Below are 20,139 nucleotides of genomic sequence, written 5' to 3'. Positions count from 1 at the left end.
GCACCCCATCGAAGGGAGTGGCGACGCGAGGGCTGCTGAAGCACCGGAGCACGGCGTGAATATGGAGACAGAGGTTTCCATCGCCGCTGACGAGGTGGAGAACGAGGCTGCCAACAAGCAGAGGTGGGTCGAGAAAGAACTGCAAGCGACTCCAGCAGGCCTAGACTTCATCAACAACCTCCCCGATGATATGTTGAGAGTCATCATATCCCTCCTCCCAATCAAATATCGGGCGAGGACAGTCGCCCTTTCCCTGCGGTGGCGCCCCCTATGGCTCCTCACCCCTGTCGACCTCCTCGACACCCACGAGCTCTGCCATGGCTATCGCCAAAGCTTGGATGCGTTCTCCCAAATCCTCGGTAGTTACCATGGCCCAATCAAAGGCCTTATCACGGGCAAGTTCCATTCCAATGGCAAGGACTGAGCCAAGCTTGACGAGTGGTTCTAATCGCCGGCCATAGATCAGCTCGAGAAGCTCAGTTTTAATGATGGGCATATGCACTTGCTGCCAATGTCCGCACTCCGCTTTGCGCCCACGTTGCGCCTCGCCAAGTTCATGAACTACCATTCCCCCCTTACTGACGCGCCCTCTCTTTATCTACCATGACTGAAGCACCTCGAGCTCGTCGTCGTCTACATCCCAAAGGATGACATGGAGCGCCTGCTCCGCGGCTGTACTGCACTTGAGTTCCTTAGTCTTCAGGCGATGAATTGGTCGAGTACCTTGCACATCACTGATACGTCCATTTTGCATCATGCTTTTATATTGATATTTATTGCATTATGGGCTGTTATTACACATTTTGTCACAATACTTATGCCTACTCTCTCTTATTTTACAAGGTTTACATAAAGAGGGAGAATGCCGGTAGCTGGGATTCTGGGCTGGAAAAGGAGCAAATATTAGAGACCTATTCTGCACAGCTCCAAAAGTCCTGAAACTTCACGGAAGTCATTTTCAGAATATATAAAAAATACCGAGCGCAAGAAGTTCCGGAGGGGGCCACACCCTGCCCACGAGGGTGGGGGCGCGCCCTACCCCCCTGGGCGCGCCCCCCTGCCTCGTGGGCCCCCTGGTGGCCCTCCGATGCCCATCTTCTGCTATATGGAGTCTTTCGATGAGAAAAAATCATAAGCCATCTTTCGGGACGAGACTCCGCCGCCAGGAGGCGGAACCAATCTAGGGCTCCGGTGGAGCTGTTCTGCCGGGGAAACTTCCCTCCGGGAGGGGTAAATCATCGCCATCGTCATCACCAACGATGCTCTCATCGGGAGGGGCTCAATCTCCATCAATATCTTCACCACCACCATCTCCTCTCAAACCCTAGTTCATATCTTGTATCCAATTCTTGTCTCTAAGTCCGGGATTGGTAACTGTAGGTTGCTAGTAGTGTTGATTACTCCTTCTAGTTCATGCTAGTTGGTTTATTTGGTGGAAGATCATATGTTCAGATCCTATATGCATATTAATACTCCTCTGATTATGAACATGAATATGCTTTGTGAGTAGTTATGTTTGTTCCTGAGGACATGGGAGAAGTCTTGCTATTAGTAGTCATGTGAATTTGGTATTCGTTCGATATTTTGATGAGATGTATGTTGTCTCTCCTCTAGTGGTGTTATGTGAACATCGACTACATGACACTTCACCATTATTTGGGCCTAGAGGAAGGCATTGGGAAGTAATAAGTAGATGATGGGTTGCTAGAGTGACAGAAGATTAAACCCTAGTTTATGCGTTGCTTCGTAAGGGGCTGATTTGGATCCACATGTTTCATGCTATGGTTAGGTTTACCTTAATACTTTTGTTGTAGTTGTGGATGCTTGCAATAGAGGTTAATCATAAGTGGGTTGCTTGTACAAGTAAGGACAACACCCAAGCACGGGTCCACCCACATACCAAATTATCAAAGTACCGAACGCGAATCATATGATCGTGATGAAACCTAGCTTGACGATAATTCCCATGTGTCCTCGGGAGCGCTTTTATCTATATAAGAGTTTGTCCAGGCTTGTCCTTTTCTACAAAAAGGATTGGGGCACCTTGCTGCACTTTATTTACTTGTTGCTCGTTACCAATTATCTTATCACAAAACTATCTGTTACCTATAATTTCAGTGCTTGCAGAGAATACCTTGCTGAAAACCACTTATCATTTCCTTCTGCTCCTCGTTGGATTCGACACTCTTACTTATCGAAAGGACTACGATAGATCCCCTATACTTGTGGGTCATCAAGACTCTTTTCTGGCGCCATTGCCGGGGAGTGAAGCGCCTTTGGTAGGTGGAATTTGGTAAGGAAAAATTTATATAGTGTGCTGAAATTTACTGTCACTTGTTACTATGGAAAGTAATCCTCTGATGGGCTTGTTCGGGGTATCTTCACCCCGACCAGTAGAACAAAGAGTTGCTCCTCAACCTATTGAACCTGCTGAAAATGAAAATGTCTACTTTTGAGATTCCTTTGGGTATGATAGAAAAACTGCTAGCTAATCCTTTTGCAGGAGACGAAACAATGCATCCTGATGAGCACCTAATATATGTGGATGAAGTTTGTGGATTATTTAATCTTGCAGGTGTGCCCGATGATGTTATTAAGACGAAGGTCTTCCCTTTATCTTTGAAGGGAGATGCATTGACATGGTATCACTACAAAAAAAAGACACATCCATGACATTTTGGGCCGAACGAAATTTTTTTCTGTCATACATATGACACTTCTATGACGATAATTGTGACAAAACCTGGTATCATCATAGATGTGGTGGGCTCCTACTTCTATGACCAAAAATCATGATAGAAAATGGGCTTTTCGTCCTGGGCAGGCCGAAGACACAGCTGCATGACATTCTTTGGGCCGTCCATGACGGGAAAAACCGTGGTAGAAGCGAGGGCGAGGAAAATTTTGGGGAGTTCCCGGTTACGGTGGGAGGTCGGGGGCCGAGAGATGTGCGTTTCTCTCATACATGTACGCGCGTGTGTGCGAGGCGTTGGCTCTAACTGAACCCGAGCGAGGCGTTGGGCTCTAACTGAACCCAGGCGATTGCACTGCAGGCTACGCGTTACTGAACCCAAGCGATCGATGGCTGTTAACTGAACCCGATCGAGCGATTCCTTCGCTACTGCTGCTAACTGAAGCCGATCGATTGGATGTACAGTGAGCGTTGCGGGGGGGGGGGGGGGGGGGGGAAAGGGGGGGGGGGGGTGGATGAACAGTGAGCGGTGGCGTTGCCTCTGGGTGAACAGGACCCCGTGGTGTGGAGGGCTGGATGAACAGTAGACGGTGGAGGGGTGCCCGTGGAGGGGTGGTTGAACAGGACCCCGTGGTGTGGAGGGCTGGATGAACAGTAAACGGTGGAGGAGTGCCCATGGAGGGGTGGTTAAACAGTAGCCGGTGGAGTAGCGCGCGGTGGAGGCTGGATGAATAGGAGCCCGTGGAGGCTGGAGGAGGTCGACGGTAGCCCATGGAGGCTGGAGGAGGTCAACGGTGGAGATGAACAGTATCCCGTGGAGTCCCGTTTTGCGGTACGCCACACCCCTCCCGATCAACAGGACCCCCGTTTCAACAGTGGCGCTCCAACACAAGTCTATTTCCTCCGTTTTGCGGTACACCACACCCCTCCTGATCAACAGGACCCCCGTTTCGACCGTAGGAGGTCCGTTTCCTCCGTTTTGCGGTACGCCAGACCCCTCCCGATGAACAGGATCTCGTTTCGAACGTGGCCGGTCGAACACAAGGCCGTTTCCTCCGTTTTGCGGTACGCCAGGCCTCGTTTCCATCGCCTGTTCCGTCCAAGCCCTCCCGATGAACACGACCACGCATTCCGTTCTGACCCAGCCGGTTGGCTCCCACGCATTCCGTTGCCTCACGATGAACACGACGCATTCCGTTGCCTCCCCATGAACACGACGCATTCTGTTGCCTCCCCATGAACACGACACATTCCGTTGGCTCCCCATGAACACGACGACGACGTTGTTTCTCCGTTCCGACCTAGCCTTGTACACGAGCTCTGGCCGTACGTATGCGCGAGTAGGTGTTCGAGACCATGCCCGTATGTATGCACGTGGCCGTATTTTCTTTCTTGCACCCTGGCCGTTGTACGTACGTGTACATGCTACGTGTGCGCCTCTACTACGACACGTACACGCCTCTACTACGACACGTGCGTGCCTCTACATCGACCAGTATATATGTACGTACACGTTCGCGACCGGAATGACAACGCTACGTACGCTTCGACCAGGTGGGTCCCGACTGTCAGGCACTTCCTTGCCTGCGAAGATGTAGCTGGTGGGTCCCAGCAGTCAGGGGGGCGAATCTTTTTTTTGCCCGAACGCACTTCCTTGCGTGCGAAGGTGTAGCTGCTGGGTCCCAACAGTCAGGGGGGAATCGTTTTTTTGCCCGGACGCACTTCCTTGCGTGCGAAGATGTAGCTGGTGGGTCCCAGCAGTCAGGGGGCGAATCGGTTTTTTTCAGACGCACTTCCTTGCGTGCAAAGATGTAGCTGGTGGGTCCCAGCAGTCAGGGGGCGAATCGTTTTTTTCGGACACACTTCCTTGCGTGCGAAGATGTAGCTGGTGGGTCCTAGCAGTCAGGGGGAAACGTTTTTTTTGCGAAATACAGTGGCTCGTCCGGTGGGTCCCCGCTATCAGGTGGAGGAATAATTATTTTGCACGTAATAAGGAGGCACTTCCTTGCTGCGGCCGTGGACCCAGCTATCAGCCTCTCCACGTACAGTCCACGTCCGATGGAAGCCATTCCTTGACCACATTGGCCACGCCGCGCCGAGAGCACCAGGGCGGTGGACGACGGCGTGGCCTAGGAAGGAGACAACACGGAGCCGGGGAAGACGCAACAGTGGATGCCCACGCGTAGAGGAGTATGAGGGTTCACTCGTTCGGCTGCGGTGTGAGGCTGCCGTCACCGCTGAATAACAGGGGGTGTGGGTGCGTAGATGGATGGCCTGGCCAGCAGTGGGAGTAGTAGGGGGCGGTGAGGCCTCCGCGGCATCACAGCCGGCCACGGGCGGCAGGAGCAGGCGGCACGATCGGCCCTGCTTTGGGCGGCTGGAGCAAGAAGACCAGAGGTTGAAGAAGCACTACAGCCGTTGGATGGACATCGTACGGTCACTAGAGCTAGAATCATTCATATATTGACTAAAGTTGACAAAGGCCTCCGTCCCAGTTAACTTAGTAGGCCCACAAGTCAGCCTCCCACCAAGGTGGGTCCCAGCTAGCAGGGGGTATTCATTTTTTGTGCGTAATAAGGAGGCACTTCCGGTGGGTCCGAGCTGACAGCGAGGGGAACGTTTTTTTTGCAAAATACGGTGGCCCGTCCTGTGGGTCCCAGCAGTCAGGGGGAAATGTTTTTTTCGTGAAATACTGGTGGCCCGTCTGGTGGGTCCCTGCTGTCAGGTGGAGGAATAATTATTTTCCGCGTAATAAGGAGGCACTTCCTTGCGGCTGCCGTGGACCCAGTTGTCAGCCTCTCCACGTACAGTACTCTTCCGATGAAAGTCGGTCGTTGACCACATTGACCATGCCACGCCGAGAGCACCACGGCGGTGGACGACGGCGAGGCCTAGGAAGGGGACGACACAGAGCCGGGAAGACGCGGCAGTGGAAGCCCGTGCGGAGAGGAGTACGAGGGTTCACCGGTTCGGCTGCGGTGTGCGGTTGCTGTCGCCGCAGAATAACAGGGGGTGTGGGTGAGTAGAGGGATGCCCTGGCCAGCGGTGGGAGTAGTAGGGGGCGCTGAGGCCTGCGCGGCAGTACAGCCGGCCACGGGAGGCGGGAGTAGGCGGTCCCGCCGGCGCTGCTTTGGCGGCTGGAGCAAGAACACCAGAGATTGAAGAAACACGGCGGCCGTTGGATTGACATCCAACGGTTACGTCTGCTAGAATCATTTGTTGACGTATATAATAACTAAAAAATCTTGCATACGCGTCAACTAAACAGCCCACAAGTCAGACCACTTCCTCTTTTTTTAATAATTTATATATAGCTCATGGCAACTTCTTATGCAATTTATTGCAGTCGTTTTTTTGGTTGGCCAGGGCCAATTTCGCATATTTCTGTGGGTTCCAAACTTTTTTTAATACCAAAATGTCGAGCCAGATTTAAAGTACTTTGAAGATATATTTAAATTAGGTTAATGCCCAGCGAAATAGGAATCTGAAAATGTGAAAAAAATTCAGAAATTATAAAGTAATTGCCAATTTGTCATCTGTTTTTATATTTACAACCCATTTCATATTACTTTCAAGATTTGCAGGCGTCTTGAAAGAGTTGCGGCCCATCAGGGCGTAGAAAAATAAGTAGGCCTGGATTGGGTATTCTTCAGAAAAAATAAACTGGGCTCATTTTCACAAAGAAAAAATAGCTGAGCTGGTCACATGGTGAACATAAAATATAAGCCTGGGCTAGATGGGCCACAGCCCAGTTCAAACACTGCTCCGTCTCAACAATACCAAACAAAAAAATACTGCTCGAGTAGCTACGTCCCAGGTGTCAGCTGATCTTGTGTTGTTCTCTTCTCTATTGACTATATACGCTCACAATGTCGTGGGTCCCAGATGTCAGGAAAACACTAGGAGGAAGCATTTTATTTTTCCATACGCTGACGTGGTGGGCCCCTACTGTCATCCTCTCCACGTACTTCTTCAGTTTCCTGTTGTTTGTTGACCATGTTGACAACGTGAGAGGGCGGCGCCGCGGCGAGTGCACCAAAGCGCGCGGAGGACGTCGGCGTTAACGATTTAGGAGACAGTGGGGCGGCGATGCGTGCGCTGAGGCGCAGCCAGCCGTGGGAGGCAGAAGCAGGCGGCCCCGCCAGCGCTGGTTTGGTTTTGGCGGCTGGAGGAAGACAGGACTAAAGAAACACGATAGACTGTAAAAGTAGCAGGAGTACTTAACAACCTTAACTGAAACCAGCAGGGGCACTTAACAACCAAAGCTGAAAGCAGTATGAGTACTTATATAGGTTCAATCGTACAAAGCACACCTCGAACAGTGGTACTTTGCCTATAGTTAACCAAGGGTGAGGCCGCCAAGCCCCAGGACAAGGCCCAGGCGCCACCCCGCGCATCCACAACCTTCTGAAAGCGGCTTCATCTCGCAACGTGGTCAATAAACAGGATATTTGCTTTAGAGCCATGGAAAACATGAACATAATCTTCTGTCTTATTCTCCAAGATGGACGGGCCTTCATTATTTGAGACCACCCATGAATAAGTGTCTTTTCACCACCAAGGGGAATTGAGTAGGTCGACATAAACATCATGTTGTGACCAAGCGCAAGTCTGACCCGACCATGGTCAGGCATCTGTATAGGAACAATAGAACTCGGCAGTTCCTGTTTCAAGAAGATCACAGCTGTAAAACTGTGTATAAGCAATAGTTTATGAACAACATATATAATATAAAACAGCTCGTACCATAAGTTTCTCGACACAGTTGGACCTGTTCAATGAGTGCAGCAGTGGCACACATATCCCACGTGGTCTTCCACCATCGAAACGCCCCACAAGGACCTCAAGACGATCAATAAAGTGTAGGAACTTCTGGATGTCGATCCAGTCAACTTCAGTGCCATTAGTAACAGCCGAGTTATTACAAAGTAACAAATGAGCAGACTGCTTAACTCTGAAAAAACCTACACGTGCCACCAATTATAAGAAAATATTAGTTAGAAGTAGCATCTTCGTGAGAGATTCGTTGCTACTTCTAAAGTTAAATTGTGATTAGTTAGACAGAATAGGTGGATTAAGAAGTAATCGAGGCAACAAGCAAGAACCAGATACAAAACTAACATGGATGAACAATTGGAAGGACGTCAGGGTGGAAGATCGCAGTGAAGATGAGACCAGGTTCTGCTATTTCCATCAACATTCATGCGCCAACTTTTAGTCTGTAACACTTGAGAAAGCTTATCCAAGTTCGGCCATAAAAAAGCAGCGATCTTCTTGGTTCATGAACCCAACTCGGAACTTATATCCATGGCTTGTCTTCACTGTGACCGTTAAACTAGTGTATTCAGTTATGGCAAGGCCGAGCATCTTGAGTACATATGTTCTGGCAGATCAAATAATACACTGCAGGAAAAATAATATGAGAACACAACATGTTCAAAAAATCCCCACCCTCCCAGATAGAAAAGAGGATTCTAGGAACATACTGTGCGCGTTTCAAAATGCTGTGTTAGGATGAGAAGTAACAAGTGTGGTGTCTCGCTGAGGGCGCAGAAACCTGTAGGGTACTCGCACTTTGGGCACTACAAATGAAATACACTAGATTCAGTAGGAAGAAAAATGCATCCACGGCGACGGCTACCATCCTAGGATTACCTGCGACCAAGGGACTTGGATTTATCAGGGATGGATGAAGAATTCGTACCTGGTTCTCCATGAGAAAACCCCCTCGGCGATTGCATAGGGTTTTCTCTCGCATGTTTTGGTCAAAAGAGGAATTTAGAACCGTCATTTGGCACACTAAAATCACATGCAAGATCACCCAGAAAGTTGTACTACCAGTACTAGTACTGCATGTTAGATGAAAAAGCATGATCAAGATCGAGAAAAAGATCGTCAACAAGAGACATTACCTGGACTTGCTTAATGAGGGATCCCGGAGAGGGGGACTTGGACAGGGCGATGGCTTTGAGCTTGTCTGTGGTAGTCTCGACGCGGTGCTTGCGCTTCTTCGTACCATGAGCCTCGACGGTTTTGGCCAGAGCCATAGACATCACGTCGGCCGGTGCTCCGGCATCCATCCAAGAGAGGAAGCTGAGAGAGAAGAGTGAAAGGAGGAACGAGATGAGGGAGAAGCGAAGCGAGTGGGGGTTTTCTTCAAGAGAGGAAGCTGAGAGAGAAGAGTGAAATGATGGTTGCTTCGTCCATCCAACTTACTGCTGGAAAGGAGGGGGTTTTGTGATTTGACGGCTCATTGGACATTACTGCGGAGGTTCGATCGGGGTAGTCTACCTTCACTCTACTACGGAGTAATTTAGTGCATGGCTAGTGCACCCAGGTGCTGGCTGTCCCACACGTCGGCGAAAGTGAGTAATTTAGTGCATGGCTGGAGGAGGATCCGCACAGTAGAGCGTGTCCACTGTTTTTCTGAAGAAAAAAATGATTATAGCAAGCGTTTCCACTCTTACGACGGAGGAGTGCGAAACACGGTAGCCACTTGAACATACACAGTGCTCCTACTACTAGGCATGTGCAGTGGTTCATACGTCAGTACTACACAATCTTGTTGCTAGTGTAGTAAGATATGACGATAACAAATGATGTTGTGCACATGTCAACTACTCCTATATGTAACATAGTACCGCTTTTTTGACTGTCCGGTCGAGAATGAACGGTGAGATCAATGTTAACAGAACTAGGTGCACAGCGCACGGAGAGTACGATGCTACAGTACTCCACGAAACATGAACCATATGAAGCACGAATAGTGTTAGGCAGGGTGTATGAAGGGTGCACGGGATGGGAGCAAAAGTTCCCTTCTCGACCCACTTTTGGGTGTTTGGCAGAGTGCATGAAGGGTGCATGAGTCCACACTAGTAGGTTGACAAAAATACACGAAGAGGAAACAACTATATTGAGATGAGAATGCAACCAAACACACCCACACGCTTTGTGCTACAGTGACTGATCTGCACCATCTGAGTTTGATCCAACGGTCATGTTGCGCCGAGACATGGACATGCCCATGTAGAGGGCGCCTAAACACCACCGAAGTCCCTCTGCTTCTCGAGGCGCACGATGTTGGTGATGCAGGGTGCAACCGCCCGCAGAGCCTGCTCCCGGTCGACGGGAGCCAGCTCGTCAAAGACGGCGTCCAATGGCACGAATGGATTCCGGTGACGAAGCCTTGAAAGGATTCACCCGGCAACGGCGACGGCAGCCCGCAACCCCTCCTTGTCCAGCTCAGCCCCCACCATCGCGCGGAGACGGCTCAGCTCCTCGAAGATATAGGTGGAGAAGGAGACCAGGTCAGGAAGCCGCAGCTCGTTGAAGTCGACCGGGTGGTCGAACGGGTTTAGCCCGAGGGCCGGCATCGTCGCATTGGCACGACGGTAGGCATCGCGCAGCCGCAACACGTGCATGGCAACTTGGTTCACCAAGTGGCTGAGGAGATCCTGGACCTCGTCACGATCGGCCCGCTCATGCTCCAGCCGGCTCCCCTGACGGCCTATCATATCTCCCGCTTTCTGCAGCAACGCCGCCGACGCCTCGAGCATCTTTGGGGTGGACGCCTGCCGCTTTTAAAGCTCCGTGAACTCCCGCACATAACGGAGGAGCATGGCACTCCACTCCTTCTTGAGATCACAGAGCTCCACGTCCTTGGCCCTGAGCTCCGCATCCTTGGCATGGAGCTCCTGTGTCAGGAGCCTTACCTCGGACTCCGTGATCTGCTGCGCTGCCATGGCACCAGGTAGAAGCAATGGGGAGAGGAAGCAAAGGGGGCGAAACGGCTGAAAGGCAATGCAATCTACGGGAGGGCGGAGGGAGCGGGGAATCTTTTGGTTTTCACCATGGTAAAACACCAGTCGACGACTTCTCACATCACGGAGCAGTGGGTTTTTACAGGCGGAGTCATCGTGACTAATTGCTGCCGCGCCTGCTCCCGTCAATCAAAAAATTAAAAATCCTGCCGCGCCTGCTCCCGTCAATCAAAAAATTAAAAATCCTGCCACACCCAAACACCAGAGCAACACCGCGGTGGATATTTAAATTTACCTGTCGGCAAGTAGATAAAAAAGGGGTGAAAAACAAATGTGGTGGCGGCCTAGCTAATCGGTCAAACTAGCCCAACTATCTAGCCACCGTTCTTCACTGATGTACTCGGCGGGAAAGGTGGTCTTTTGTGATTTGACGACTCATTTACTTGCTTCGGCGCTACGACTGAGGAGGACCCAGAAAACGCGTGGTAGTGCGTCCCACATCAGGAAGAATATATGCATGCACCACCCGGGAGGACCCCGAAACCACGCGGTAGGGTGTGCCACGTCTCGGCACGGAGGAAAAATGTGCGTGTAAAAATATACTGTATCAGACGTAGTGCCTATGGTTCAACCTCGGGACCCAGCCAGTCGGTCAAAAACACCCCACTAGCCACACAACTTCATCATGCAAACGTGGCATGGAGGATAGATGTGGTTAGCTCCGTCTCGACCAGCCACAACGTCTCTTGTTCTAGGCGATTCTTCTATTTTCCAAGCTTTTTTTTAGTTGTAATAACACCACGGCAAGCTAGCGCCGCTCTTCGTGTGTGCCCTGCAAAGGTTAGACGATGGAGAGAAGAGAGATTGAGATCGCAGACCTGGGACCCACCAGTAAGTGAGACAACGGTCATGCACGTGTTGACGAGGCACTCCCTCTACTCTACTCAACGCAAGTACTGTATAAAATCAAGTTATGGGACAAAGCCAACAACCGTTCGTTTTTTCAGGCTATCGACTTACGCTTTGTAGTCCAGGTTGCCAGTTCGAATCTCGTCTTTCAGATTTGTTAGTTTTAGGTCCAAATTTGATTAATGACAAGTGGGACCCCCGTGTGTTGTTCCGATATTTCAGTGTAGGATGGTTTTTTTTGAACAAACACTTTGCGTGGTTAGACAAGTAACGGCACGAGTTACACGTATTTTGCAAGTTTACGAACAAAAATGACATCGGCATAGAATATCACATCCACCCCGTAGCTTAGATACTATGGTGATACGAGTTTTTACACCGTTGGAAGTGAGATCCAATGGCTTGGGAGTAGTCTTTGTAATTATGCGCAATTTCCAAACTCTTCAAAGGTTTTTTTGCAAATAAAACACTCAGGCCTCGTGTGTGCCGCTGCATCTTTGATCCAACGGCTCCCTGGTGCTCATATTAGGTGCTCCCCATAGCTTAATTACCCGCTACGGTGATATGAGCATCTAGGTCGTATGATCAGTGATCAGATGGCACATGCGTAGTACTTGTACTTTCTGCGCATTTCCCAAACTCTATCAGTCGTATATTGCAAAAACATTCAAACCTCCTACTGTGGGGCCGTTAGATCTCAGTGAACTCGTATCACCATAGAATCTACGGTGCGGGAGCACCTCATACTCTCCTGTGCGAGAAAACATAAGGTGCTATCGCAGCTTGGATGCTACGGTGATACGAGCTTGGAGGTCGTTTGATCTGAGATCCAATGGCATCTGAGCAGTCTTTGTGCTTGTAAGCAGTGGCCGAACTCTTTTGGGGCTTTTCTGCAAAAAACCATTCAAACCACCGAGGAGGTGTTGGGTCACAAATCCAACGCCTCCGAAGATCTTGTATCACCAAAGAATCTAAGGTGTGGTAGCACATGATATTCTTACATACAGGAGAATATGATGTCCTCTTTCATCTTAGATGCTACGGTGATACGAGCTTCGAGGTCGTTGGATATGGGATCAAAGGGCATCTAAGTAGTTTTTGTACAAATTGTGTGCAATTCTCAAACTCATCAAGGTTTCCTGCAAAAATATTAAGACACATCATGTGAGCTGCTATATCTCAGATCTACAAGCTCCAAGAAACTCGTATCGGCATATAGCATCAAAGGTATGGGGGCACCTGATATTCTCCCGGGGAGGAGGGGTGGGGGGTGCACAACCAATCGGTGGTTGGGAGGGTGGGTACAAATATAATCTAAACAACCCTAAACAGAGCTCCACAATTTTATCTAAGGTCGAGGGGTTGACCCCCGACAATCATAGCTTCGCCTAAACACAACATTTGCATGTACTGTAGTACTAGACTTAATATTCATGTTTCAGTTTCATGTTCATTTTAAATATTGAACTAAGGACCATGGATGTCTTACATTTTACTCCCTTCGTTCCTAAATATTAGTCTTTTTAGAAGCTTCAAATGGACTGGCACATACGGATGTATATAGACATATTTTAGAGTCTAGATTCACTCATTTTCCTCCGTATGTAGTCACTTGTTGAACTCTCTAAAAGACTAATATTTAGGAATAGAAGGAGTATTTTTGAATTCATGTCATACATGCATGGTTTGGAAAAATAGATGCACTATACTTATTGGATTGTTGTTGTGTTCGTGCGTGTGTGTCTCTGTGTGTGTGGTCATATGCTTGATACATACAAAGTTGAATTTGCATTGGAAAACTTACTAGGGATACCATGAAATGTGAAATCCACGTTGAGATCACTATATCACAAACTCACTCTAATTCAACAACTCGTCATAAATCAATTACCACGTTGAGATTAGTATTTGCAAGGAAAATATGGGTATTGTAATACACATAGATTTTTTCAGCAATTTAAAAGGTTCCTTTCATATTCTCGAATGGTAGGACCCAACGGCGTACCAGCCAGACCTTGGCTCGTGTTGATCCTAAAAAAATCGGGCTCGTGTCCTTCGGTGGCGTGCGTGGTACGCACATTAGGCAACCCCAACCAGTCAAGCCTCAGCGTTTCAAGTCGAAATATCTCGCGGCCAGAATTCCAGCCCTAGGAAATTCCCCTCATGTCCCCGGTCCATAATGACTACCGATGAACAACGGAGGGATGCTTTAGTAACTAGACAATGTTACCTACCGTGACGAGCAAGGTTCAATTCCCTCGGTCGCCGCTCGTCAAGGTCACCCGTCAATTGCATTGCCTAGTACTACTACTACTACACCAGGATGAGCACAGAATTGAGCCTGTGTGTTCGTGCCTAGTACTTGAGTTCATATATCAGGCAATGCACTGGTACGGAGGGATTATCCTTTTACTCTGCATATATAACTTGTCTGAAGTCTAACTAAGCAAAATGTTTGACCAAATCCTTTCTTAAGAAATACAACAGGACAGATGTACGACTTCAAAATTTATTGCATGATGTAGGTTATGATATTGTTTCGAATCCTGGATCTTAAATTTCAGAAAATCCAAAAGTGAGCATAAATTCTTAAAACTAGGCATGGTCACGTGATATAGCACAAATATTACTTCGTAAGTTTTTTCTTCAATTTGAGACAAGCTGCTTATGACAAGTTGCAAAAATGAAGAGCCAAGGTATTTTGGAACTAAGACCTGTCACGTTAAGGCGAACGCTTTCACTATTGAAACCGTGGGTGTTTACGTGCCGCCATGAGTCCCCGCTTCTCATCGGCAGGTGCCGTCCGAGCAAGCGTGTGAGTCGACGGGCGGCATGCGAGCAGACCGCTGCGCCGGCTATCAGGGAGGCGTGCGAGCAGACTGCTATGCAGGCTCACCGGGAAGCGAGCCCTTTGACCAGGCTCCGCCGCCCACCGTCGTCCCAACCGCTCCCACTTTTAATGTCACCGGCGCCGCAGTTTAAAATCAACCGCGCACTACCCGGTATTGCTACAATCCTCTCTCTTCCTCTCCGATTCTCCTGTCGTCTACCTCCAACTAGCCTGACCTAAACATACGCCATGCCGCATCACGATGGTCTGCCCTTAGTGTTCCAGTTTCCTGAGGAAGACTCCCAGCCGGAGTCTCAAGAACATAAGGCACTTCGGGACGAGATTGAACTGGCCTTGCGGGAAGACGCCGCGCCTGTCCCCGCTCCCGTTCCGGCTCCCATCGCCCCGACTGCGCCAGCGCCCATCCCCGTGGCATTGATGGGCTAGGAGACGCACATTGTCGCCGAGCTTGATCCCACGGGGTTCCACGAGGTCCCCGCCGACTTTCACGCGCCTGTGCACCTACCAGCGCATGTGCCTGCGCGTGCACTAACGCGCACGCCCGTGCCAGTGCCCGTGCACCTGCCATCGCATGCGCCTGCGCGTGCACTGACATGCGCGCCCGTGCCGGTGCCCGTGCACACAAATGTCTCCATCACGCCATTGACAGCGCCTGTCCCCGCGCGGATGCCAGTGCCCCTCTCAGCAGCATGGATGGCCGCCGTCGACTGCTTCCTTGCACCAACGCCAGTCGCCTCCTCCCGCCAGTTGACTCACTCCGAAGTCCAGAACATTTTGGCCTTCCTTGAAGCTAGGCCAACGTCCAGGAGTACGCCAACAACGGTGCAAGACGCCGCCGTCACCGTCGGTCAGTGGCCCGACGACACCCAGAGCACGGCAGAGGAGCCGCTTCCCACCGCGAGATGCCCCCGCCGCCGCGTAATCGAAATTTGCCATGAAAAATGTTTGAATTGCCATGCTTAAAATCCGAACATTTATCATTTCCGTTTATTTTATATCGATCGTCGTGTAATTTAAAGTCGGAGTCAGACTGAACGAAATGTATGGTTTGATCGATTGAATGTTCTGCTAGAGCCGTATCAAATTAAATATAAAACGTCATCAAGCCACATGTATTCCTTGTCATCCAACGACCTAGACTGCTTCAATGTCGAGCGCTCAACACGTTTAGCGTGCAGTTAATTTCATGCCAAAAATATTGCTAATCACATGACAACACACATATAATATCCTAGTAGTTAATATCCGCATGCACTTAATATACTTCCAAATTAACGTGCATTGCACGTACACACTGACTAGTGCTGCTAGTACGTGAAACTGGTGCCGTGACTTGTGAACGCGTCCAGATATGGTCAAGGGCAACATCGCCCGCGAGTTCTTCCTGTTTGCCCATGCATCTAAACGCAGAAGGGGAGGAGAGAGAGCACACATCGAACCCACCAGTAAGTGAAGGCGAATAGTACTAAAAATAATATTACATGTTATCCATTAATTAGGCTGTGGTAATATAAAAACATTATGTGAACAAAGGGGGTACAACAAACATTGCTATTCTACGTATGTTGCCTATTGACGTGCACTTGAAGGCCCGGTCGCATGTTTGATCCTCGTCCTTTATTTTTTAATTTGGATATGGGTCCAAATTTGTTTCATGACATGTGGGCCCCTCGGTGTGTAGTTTGTAGCACTTTAATTTGTGGATCAAAATTTGTTCCATTCCAAGTGGACTATCAGTGTGTAGTTTTGTAGATTATTTATAATAATTAAAGAGAACAACATAGTTTTTTCAATAATACCATGGTGCGACATTGAAGGCGAGAAAGGACGTGCGAGAGAGCGATGACAGAGCCAGAGGGAAATCAAATAGGGGGGTTGCGTGGGTTGCAACGGTGTTTGGAGTAGTTATGGGCCGAATGCTACGAAAATATAATCTAAACCGACCGGAATAAATGCCTACACAAATTAATCCAAGGTTGGAGTGCCCCTCGCAATCTAAATAGCTCCGGCTTTGCAAGGGATGGAGAGGTAGTAGCTTCAACGCGTGGAAGATACAGTGTGAGAAAGCAATGCCAATCGAGAGACATATAGATAGAGAGATAAAGTGAGTGTGGTCCGACATTCATTGAACAAAAATAAATGCTCTGGAGAGATATTGTCTGATTGAGCTTTTTGGCAAGGGTGAGGGCTATAAGATAGAGCTTGAGAGATGATCCAGTCACAGACGTGTAGATAATTTTGTGTGTGGGAGGAAGCAAGGTCAACCGATCACGTAGGGTCGCTGTGCGATCGAAAGAGTGAGACGGGTTGGAGAGAGTGACCTAGATAGACGATGTGCGTGAGAGAGTATACAATGTGAATAGGTCGAATTGGGCTCAAACATGGTGATATATCGTTTTTGTCCGAGAAAGAGCGAGGTCAATCGAGACATACGGAGAGAGAGAGAGAGATATTGAGTGAGCGTGGCCCACCATGAGGTCGAAAGAGTGGCGGCGACTTGGATGGACTGACCTAGTTAGACAATCTGCGTGAGAGAGTATAGAGTGTGTCGATCGAGGCCCGAACAGGGAGATATATCATTTGTGTGTGAAAGAAAACGAGGTTAAACGAGACTCAGATAAAGAGAGCGAGATTGAGCGAGTGTGGCCCGCCGTGTGGAAGAAAGAGTGAGACAGTCTCAAGGGAGTGACCTACATATACAACGTGCGTGCGTGCGCATGAGAGGTTGGGGGGCTAGATAGGCAAAGCATGTATTTAGCGCGAGAGGGCGAGAGGGAGAGGGGGGAGAGAGAGAGAGCTCGGCATGGGGTGCAATGGCGGGTGTGTGAGGTAAATACATTTGGTAACAGAGTGGAAAAAGGGGTTGTGTAGTTGAGAGACTTAGAGATCGAAACATGGAGAGAAATAATGAACGTGTGTTGGAAACCGATTGTAAGATTTGAACCGAGGACCAGGCATACAGGTAATTATTTCGAATTCGTGCCATACTAAGTTTCGAAAAGTTGACATTGACTCAGTTTGTTGTGCTATTTTGTAGGTCATATGTTTGAATCCATCCAAAAGTTTTCTCACTACCATGGTGTTCATCATATACATATGAATTTGTATTAGAAAAGTAGCATGGATACAGTGAAATGTGAAATCCATGTTAGAATTGGAGATCGCTACGTGACACATACTCTAATTCAAATAACTAACTGCGTGACACACACTCTAATTCAATTAACTAATTATGTGACACACACTCTAATCCACGTTAGCGTGGGTACCGTTTCGATTTTTTTTTCAAAGAACTCCTCATTAATTAATTTATAGTACTCCCTCTGTTAACTTTTATAAGACCTTGAAGACATTTCAGACAATGTGCAAAACAGTTCATTTTAAGTTGTCTGAAATGACTTACAAAAGTGAACGGATGGAGTATCTCGTTTCGAATGACTAATTATTGCAAGGAAAACACGGGCATGGTAATACATACAGATTCGTTTGCAAATGAAAGAAGATTCGTTTGCATTCTCAAATGTAGGCGCACCAGGCAGACCAGGGTCGTGTCGGGGTGGATGCTGCTTCGGTGCCTTAAAGGCAACTGCCTTTGGGTCACTCACATGTGGGCCAGCCACCTATTGGGCCCACATGTCATGGACACAAAGGCAGGTGCCTTAAGGCACCGAAGCATAGTCCTGTCGGGGTGGTCGCGTGTGTCGGACGGACGCGTAGCACCCAGCCACCTACCCCCCTCCCCCCCAAAAAAGGACGACGACAATATAGGTTCGCGCTTCCACGTTTCGGATTGAAATATCTGGCGGCCCCAATTCCAGCCCTGCAACGTCTCTCTTCTCCACCGTCCCCTTCCGCGCCCAGATTGCTCAAATCTCTAATTCACCGCCAACCCTCGAATCACCCCTCGTCTCATCTCTTTACCCACCGTTCCCCACCTCTGTGCCGGACGACAACGACGAAGACGACGGTCGCCCTTCACCACCGCACCGGAGCTACCTCATCTACGCCATCGTCCACCGCACCGGGTGGTCCACCGACAATGTCGGCCGCCGCAACCGACGTGCCTCACAGACACTGAGTTCCACCGCATCAGGTGAGCTTCACCGACGCCGTCTCCCAGCTCACTGGGGCTACTTCACCGAGCACATCGTCGCACCTCCGCCCCCCGAGGCCGTTGGGGCTTCACCAACGGTCTCGTCCACCGCATCGTAGCGCTCCGCTGCCACTCAAGATCTGCATCCGTGCGCGGCCAGCCAACGCCAGCGCATCACCCTCAATGGCTCTGAAGTGACCCGCACTCTAGCTAGGCGAGCATGCCCAAACGCCGGCCCGAACTAGGTATCCACACATCACTCCCTTGTGCACTGTTCCGACGATGTTTGGATATCCTTTCACTGCTCTCTTAGCTTACACGCCTATGCAACTCTGAATTTAACTCTTACTTCTTCTGGAGATATCATCTGAAACAAGCAAATCCATTTTTAGCGAAGCAAGGCGGCGCTACGGGATTTGGTTCACATCCTACACACCCATATAACCTTGTAAGTATCTGCCCTCTGGTACAACATCAAGGTCGATTCCTCTTATTTGATCAACCATTTGCCGTGTCAAAAATGCAGAGGGGGATGCAATGAGCACAAGGCCTGCACATCCAAGCAAGTGGTAACATGGACTTGTACATGGAACATCCCAAGCGCAAGCAGAGCTGCAGTGAGCCTGTACAACGAGCTAGCGTAAGTCCCTGCATTTCATTTAATTCGTACTGTCATTCGTATATGATTTGTGTGTAGTGGCTGATCCACGAATTCAAGTTACCAGGGGCGAACATTTAACTTAAAAAATACGAAGGCACTTGCACTCCGGAAATCAACATAACTTGAGAAATGTGAAGCTACATGCACTTTGAAAACTAGCTAATGATCCAAAGTAGTTCAGATTATAAACACTAAATGATGCAAGCACCAAAAAACACAAAATGCAACATGGTGTACAAGGACTAAAAACATGGTCTGTACCTGCTTGAATTATTCGTTCTCTAGCTGAAAATATCAAAGTGTAATTACACGTATAACCAGTGCGCAAACTGCATATCAATATATCTATCCTGCACAAGTATGCCAATAGTTTCAAACAACAGATTAGAAAATTATTTATGCTATGTTGTCATGATACGGGGACTTTCTGGTAGATGGCCTAGGCATTTCCTCAAGCTATGAAAATGCACTATAATTTGCTTGTCATCAATGCCTGCAAATCTCTGTCTCTCTCAACATAGTAGATCATCATTAGACACTAAATCCTTCAATGAGCTTGCAAAATGCTTGCATTAGATCCCTCATTAGACACTATATGTTCATCACAAGGAGCATGTAAAATGTTTGCATCAAATCCTTCATTAGCAGTCTGTTCATTAGACACTTTAGGCTCAAGAACAACATGAGCTTGTATGTTTGCACCGGAAACTTGATTAGATACATCAGATTCAATAAGTTCAGTATTATTGGGGGAGTTATAAAATAAGTAGAAATTGGTTTCATTTTCTCATAGATTCCCTACATACAAGCAGTTTTACAACACCGTCAAGTTTAACTATTGGCCAGAAATTGAAGAGTTGAATTAGATATAATCAGGGATGTGATGTACCTGCTCGTTGCGCATGCTACTCTTGCAAGCTGCGACTGCCCGTTAGCGCAAGCTCGATGCCATGCCCGTGTTGCCGCCGCTGCCTCCCATGCGGGCTACACCCAGGGTTGGATCTTCAACTTCTTGTCCTTCCGTTCGCTTGAAGCCCGGTGACTGCCCTCCAACGAGGGCGCGAGGAAGTGCTGTGTCGGTCTGTCCAGCGGCGGCTAGGTTAGGAGCGAACCAGACTGGAGGCTGGAGCGAATGAATTGGGATTTTTCCTGTTGTCGATCGATATGGGAGGC

Source organism: Triticum urartu, chromosome 5, assembly GCF_003073215.2.
Source record: "Triticum urartu cultivar G1812 chromosome 5, Tu2.1, whole genome shotgun sequence".
Taxonomy (NCBI): domain Eukaryota; kingdom Viridiplantae; phylum Streptophyta; class Magnoliopsida; order Poales; family Poaceae; genus Triticum; species Triticum urartu.
The sequence above is the reverse complement of the archived record's forward strand: the minus strand, read 5'-3'. Positions refer to the sequence as shown.